We start from the raw sequence: 7,470 nt of genomic DNA, 5'->3' as shown, positions 1-7,470 counted from the left end.
CTGCTGTGGATGTACCACACCAAGATCTCACCTCCCCCACAAACCTCTCCCTCTTTGCCAGCTGCTGAGGTGGGATTGCTTGTAAGCAGCCTGTTTGCTGAGCCCTCCCTATCTGGCCCTGTGTGAGAACAAGCACATTGGTGGATGCCTTGAGAGCCACAGGCAAGGGTTATCTCTCCTCCCCAACTATAGGATGAGATTTAAAGGAGTAAAACTGCCAGCTTACTACAGTTCCTCCCTGGAGGAGGCTGAATAGATTGAATAACATTGCCCAGAACCTCTAAAAATGCTGCTATTTCCAGCTTACTCAGGGTCTAAATGATATTAAAGTATTTCAGAATTAGATTAGACTAGGATGACATTAAGCATTCTCCTGGGAGGAGGTCTGGTATTGCAATGATGATTTATTGGCTTAGTTTTGTTTAGAGCAAGCCTTTCACAGTATCCTCTTCTAAGCAGAAAAGGCAGGTAAATGATCTGGCCTGAAATAATAGACTTATTTAACATGAGTACCTAAAGGGACTATATCTCCAGCCCTGCCCACAGCTTTGACAGAAGATAGAGAATTTATTCCATCCACAGTGTGACAAACANAAAAAAAAAAAAAAAAAAAAAAAAAAAAAAAAAAAAAAAACAAGCAAGCAAGCAAGCAAACAAACAAACAAAAAACAAAGTAAAGGTGTCCCATACTAGAAGGTCTATTTTAGAAGGCTGGCAGAAATTTAACTTTGGTCCTCACAAGCAAAGGAGTGCACAAAACAAAATTGCTATTACAATGTGAAAACTGAACATTCTCACACAGTAGTCCTAGACTGTTCTCTTTCAAAAATTAGCCAACTTGGTTATGAGCTACTCTTGGAACAGCAGGTCAACTTTTCTCTCCTGCTCAGATAGTTTCCATCTCCTCTTCAGACATTAATGCCTACAAATTTATGGTGAGATGCCTTTGACAAAGATCTTGGATCATTTTAGTGTGTTGGATTTTTTTAGAGGTAAAAAGCACATTTCCTATTCCCCCAAATCCAATCACTCTTTCTAAATACTTTGCCTCTTTGAAACCTTTTGGCACTGAGAAACCTTCAAACCAGACAAAGAGTGTGCAATGTGTGCAATGAGCATATGAAAAAAAAAAAAAAAAAAGATTAAGAACCACATATCTGCTAGATATCTTCTTCAGATTTTCTTTCCATGAACCGTGGAAGCAAATATTTATATGTTGCTTGCTTTCCACACTTTTCACTCCTTACAATAAGGAAAGAGAAAGGAAATCTAATGGATACCCTGGGACCTGACTCCAAACTTTTACAGCCTAAATAATAGATAAAATAATTAGCAAGGACAAAACAATGAATAGAAATATATTGTGCTAGTTGGGGTGAAAGGTACAAATGAAGAACATGCTCCAAAGACTATGTAGAATTAGAACAGTGTGAGCTTTGGAAAAAGATATTGTCTTCTCCTTAGAGCACAGAGCTGCGGATAAGTCCCCCAGACCTGTACCATCTCAAACTAACCATAAGAGACAATTTCTCTGAGTGAGGGGGTGGAATCAAATTAGGGCTCTCAGTTTTAGGAAAGATATCTAAAAAGTAGTTACAATGATATTTACTGTGACAGGTTTCATAGTGTGACATGTATCTAAAAGTAAATACGCCTACTCACATGTACTTCTCAGAGGCCATTAAGCATTTACAGAAGTCATCATGAACAAGAAGCATGCTGGGAGCAGGGAGCTAAAGGTAAAATATTGCATTATACACAGCCCTGAGGCTGTCCACAAAAGTCCTTGGGACACCCACCAGAGGTGTCTAGACCAGTAAAGCCTCATCGTAAGCAAATTATGGTCAGAAAAACAATTAAAGCTCCAAAATCTAACAGTTCTCCGTCACTCTTCTTCCACTACCTCATTTTCTGAACAGGACAATCCAAAGCTTTGTAGGCACAAAATCTAAGCCTATTCAACAGGGCTCAGACCAGTAAGGGCTTATGTGCAACACTGACAAGCTTTGCTGTAGAAAGTGGGGCAATATTGAGTCTTCAGCAACAACCTTCACAGTTACAGTGCCCCAGAGAAACAGGCTCTCTGGAGTTTTCTCCTCCTTCCCTCACAGATGCTTGGTGTAGGGCCAAGATGATGGTGCTAGTGTAATGACCATGTAGGGCCACTGTCTTTCTGACTCAGGGACTGGGAACTCGGAGATTGCAGTGAAGGCCACCAGGCATTTCCATCTGTGCCTCCCAGAGAATGTGGGTGCCCAGTCCAACTACTAAGACTGAGTACCAGATGCCTCTCATACTGGTAAGTACAAGATAAGAATGCATTTATTTACACTGGGGATTTCTGAAGACTTTAAAATGTAATAATCAGAGCAGTAATCGTGTACAGAATCAGTCTGAGATGGTTAAAAAGGACCACAGAAGGAGGAGCAATCTGAGAATTACTAAAGAGGAACCAGGGAAAAGCCGGTTCTGAGAGGGCTTTTCACCATCAGTATGGTTTGGCTGTTTAAAGTGAAACCACTCTCAAGGGCATGTGAATCACCAACATCTGCACTGAGATATCACAGCAACTGTGTCTAGCTGCAAACAGAGCTTGCTCATGGCAGGAGATGGTGGAGGCAGGTCCGTGCTGCTTGACGCCCTGGTAGGTGCGTGATTGTTACAGTTCACCACAAAGGTTTCAGTCCATGGGAAATGTGATGGATGCAGGAAAGGCTCTTTGTGTCTAATCCATGGGGTGACAAAGCAACAGACCTGTCATTAGGGAGGAAGGAGGCCTAGCAAAACGTATTAATCGTTTATCCTGTACCTCCAGGGGAATCATCAGAATTACGTCACAGATGAGTTTGACCCAGTGAGGATAATGCGTTGACAACAAATTATTTTGGCAACTACTGCCAATTTTATTAAAAACATCAGAGCTCTTGACTCTATTTACTAAAGTTTTTCTTCCTCTTCATGTAAATCTTGCCCCCTTTCCAGTTCTTCATTGCGCAAAACTTACTTCCAGGTGATCATTCAAAATATCTTCTTGGGCAACTGTGTTTGCAGCCCACAGACCTCACAGCAGGAGTCCAGTCATCCACAGCTATACTGTTTGCCTTCACATCAGAACTGGAACTTCACCACCAAGTGGTTATCCATCTCTTAACTTTTTCAAGGGCTTGAGGAAGTCTTGAATTCATTTCCCTTGTAGTGATGGGTGAAACAATGACTTGTCGTTTGTGTTGGTTGTAAGAACTGCAAACTTGACACCAGTCAGGAACCCGGTACATGAAGATGAACAAATAACCAAGTATCTTCCTCATAGGCGGCTCCTAGAGGAGTTGAAATGGATGGAACTGAACACAAGTGCCCAGTGGTACACAAGCCATATTTGATGCTGGTGCAAGGAAGGAAAGATCTATTGGCTTAGCATAGTTCAGAGTCCCACTTTCACTATCTTTTGCTCTTGGCATCATACTGATTATTAACAGTTACTTATAATTGATTTTTAAGCACCAAAGGTGTCACTGATCAAGTAAATAGCAAAGCAATTATGTTGAGATGGCAGCAAAATGAACTGCCTTGAAGTTGATGACTGTTATGAAGGAGGCAATACAAGCTATTCATTCCCATCCCTCTCTTTTTTTCAATGAAATAAACTTCTGGATTCTGGTATWCTTCTAAACTTCTTTAAAAATTTCCCTGGGCATTGTAGCAGCACCCATGAAAACATCTTCAAAAAACATATCAAGGAGACTTTCTCATGACTAAGCATTCTATATTGCTGTAGAAAGCAAAGAAGAAAAGAATGAGTGTAAGAGGAAATGAAGAGCCTGTTTGGGGGAGTAGAAAGAAGCAAACAGGAAAATGAGAGCTCTTTAGGAACAGCAGTAATAAACCTCATTTCTTCAGAAATGAGCCTGCCACCAACACAAGAACTGCTGCACTGTTCCAGCACCACAACTTTCTTTTCTTATAGCTATACCTGATCAGTTCACCTTTCTCTGAGCAAAGTAAATGAATATGGGTCCTGAGGCACTGAAAATCCACAGCCCCAAGCCCAAGAAAGGTTAGGCTGCTGAAGTATTGTTCCATAGCTTAGGGACAGCAACGAGAAAATATCCCTCTGTAGTCATATGGGATGTGCCAATGGCTGGTTGGATGATTTTGTTCTTTTTCATTAGCCCTGCTATAAAATTGATATAATAATATTGGCTACCTTCGAAGGCACTGACAAAGTTGTCACCTGTAGTTTTTAGGCAACAGTGCAGATTTTATACTTTATGTTAATTACTTATAAATAAATGTTTATATATAATGTCAACATTCTTATTTAAAATAATTGTTTCCTGGATATTTTTGAAGCTGTTAGTGCAAAGGGTTTATTTTTGAAGTCCCTTGAGGTTTTATAGCTCAAGCACCTCAGAGCATTGCTAACAGCAAGTATCAGCGAGGCAAAGCAGGACGAGGACAACAGCTGTTTTCTATGTCCTACCTTTATGATATATAACGAGGGGACATGCTGCACAAGAGTCTGATCCAACTCCCATCGACTGCAAATTTACCTTCGGTAGGAGCTGGCCACAACAGATGCAGTCTCACTCTCCACCTTCTAATGCTTTGTATCATCATGCACAGCAATGTGTCTGATATGTGCCCCGACATTTGGAACTGTCTCTGTGATCATGCCACATAGCTGTCAAACACAGTTGGCAAATCAGTCATATATCTGACCCATTCCCTCTACACAGGTGTAATACAGCCATACCACTGTAGGGTAGGAGCTGAATGTATTACAGCATATCCTCTTGTGCATCTAGATCATAATAGAAAAGTGGGTGATGCAGCTTGTTGGCCTGAAAACTCCTTAGTTTAATTCAGGGATTCAACATGAAATCAGAGCAAGAGAGGAACAGACTCTGGCATTGCTCCTACCTGAGCTCACCAATAGCCCCAAGAGTAGCAGGACATTGTTCCTGTGCTGTGCAAACTTGTGCGTGCATGGGTGAGAGCACATGTGAGAGAGCAAGTGGCCGAGGAGGAGTCTCCTGCAGCCAGAACAACAATTTTAACATACCATTAAATAAGCCATTGCCATTATTGACACCAGCTTTCAGCCCAAAATTGCAACTTGCTGAAGTCTGGGACTATGTTAAACTCTTTGTAGAAAACAGCCCTTGGACTCCTGAACAGTTTTCCCTGCTGCTTGTTGCCTTTGGGTTCAGAGCAGTTAGTGTCCTGGGACAACAGCACGTCTTACATCCACAATCTGCTCCATGACCCCTTTTTATGAATTAAACCTCACATCTCCAGGACACTGCTTACTACCTTCTCATACAAACAGGGAGGCCCATACAACTGTCCCATCACTTCAATATTCCCAGCATAAGCCTATCTCCGCTTTGCATTTTTAAGCAGTGTAAAAAGGGCCCCTGTGGGAGAGGGAACAGGTTTATTCCTCCAGAATCCTCTGTTGTGAGAAGAATTTGCCTATGTGGCGGCAGCTGCCCCTGAGCCAGCTGTGTGCTACCCCGTAAGTCCTGCCTGTGATGTGGTTGGTGGTTTGGGCTGAGAGTCAGCTGCAGGTCTACATGGTTTTCAAGCTGTAGGTGGGTTATGAAGTTTTCACCACCCACCCCCATCTTCATCACCTCTGACTCTCCTGGAAATTAGCAGCTTCTCAGCCCCCAAAACTGTGCATGCAGGCCGTATCTACATTAGCTTTTTAGTTCCTATCATGAATGTTTTCCAAGTGAGTTTCCTTTTCACTGCACTTCGTTTCCCATCATGGCGCAGACTCAGAGCTGTTGAACTGAATTCTTTTTGGATGAAAATAGGCTGGAAGACATGCTCCAGCAATGCACCTAAAGTGCTCTAGCCATCAGCAAGCATTTGGTCCCTAGGACCAGACCAGAACAAGTTCAAAATAAGCTCCCTCTGAAACACATTCAGTGTAGATGTCAAATATTCAGCACCAGTTGTTTTGTTCCCCGGATCTCATCCTATTACATCGCACGATTTGCTAATGCATACTTACATATCTGTCAACATGATTCAGGCTTGCTTATGCATGTATTAGACCTGTTCAAACATTTTTAGCGGGAGTGGTTTTAACCTGGATCATTGTGGCAGAACCGAGCTAGGGAGCCAGGAGACATGCAGTTTTACTGGCAGCTCTGTGGGGGTAGTAACCTCCAAGGAGGACAGTCTCAAACACAGCCAGAAGAGCACATTCAGCATCAGACCAGCTGAGCCATCCCTGGGGATCAGGCTAGCCCACTGGTGCACTGACTGCGGTTCCRAAATGGCTTTGGCTCCTAAATTCTCCTCCCCTCTGCAATATATCACCAGCTCATCCACGGACTCAAGCTTCACTAACAGCAGTTGAACTCCCTGAACACGTGCGCATGTTCCCAGCAGTCTTACCCTCCAGACAGTCCCTGCTCCCTCTCCTCATCCCTCCCCGGCCTGTGATCTCAATCAGCTGTGTGCGCCTCGCAGCGCAGCCGCCTATGCGCTAACTCTCCTCTTCCTCTGCAGGCTCCAGAGTGACTCCAGCGCTCCGGCTCACGCTGAGCAGGAGCACAGCAGGGAGGGAGCGCTCAGCCTCTCCGCTAGCATTAAATCAGTTCTCACTGCTGTACTGAAACGTTGTCAAGCAAAGTAATGCACTGGAACGTAGGGCTCAGACAGCTGTAAGGAGGGGAAAGAAAACCAGCCCGTGTTTCCAGGTAGTGGCATATGATGTGGAAGATGATTTCAGCACTATTTCAGACAAACCACACTTTACTAGTTCTTTCCATCTAGTCTTGGCTCCATTCATTTTCTCTGAGACTTGGATCTATTTTTGGAAGCCTTAAAAGTATCCAGGGAGTTGCCAGCCATTTTTATTCCAATATAAGAACATTATATACTGAAGACTTTACTGTTGGCTTCTGCTCAGATTGCAGGTTTTTTCCAGGCAAATGCCAAACCCTGACCCATGATAGTGTTGTCCAGGTAGGTACTGCAGCTGTTTCTGGGCTACGATAGTGAGTAGACACACACATACACACCAGAAAAAGAAAAAAAGAGAGAGAGAGAAAAAAAGAAAAAAGCACAGAGCGATATTGTGCGGGAGAGGCCTAGAGCTGGAGTCTAATCTGGGAATGTTCACGCTACCTCTCGCTCCGAGCTGACTCACTCCCAAGGAAAGGCAACTCCCTCCACCCCGTTACCACCACGCAGGGTGCTCACATGACGGACAGATGTGCTTCCATGGGGAGCCCTTCCTCCCCCACCACTCTGCAGTCGGCTCCTCCTCTGCCCACAGCTAAACAAGATTTTATATCACATAGTTCCCAACCAGCCTCAGCCATGACAGGTGACAATACGTATTTTTTTCCCTAGATTTTTACTAAACATCTCCCTTCTCCTACCACGGCATCTCAGATCCTAAAATGCAGAGAAGTGAGACGTTTAAGGCACTTGTTCCAGAAGAGTCAA

The sequence above is a fragment of the Rhea americana genome, unplaced genomic scaffold (assembly GCF_003343005.1).
Source record: "Rhea americana isolate MKP2758 unplaced genomic scaffold, rheAme1 scaffold_414, whole genome shotgun sequence".
NCBI classification, from domain to species: Eukaryota; Metazoa; Chordata; class Aves; order Rheiformes; family Rheidae; genus Rhea; species Rhea americana.
Note: the sequence above shows the minus strand (reverse complement) of the source record.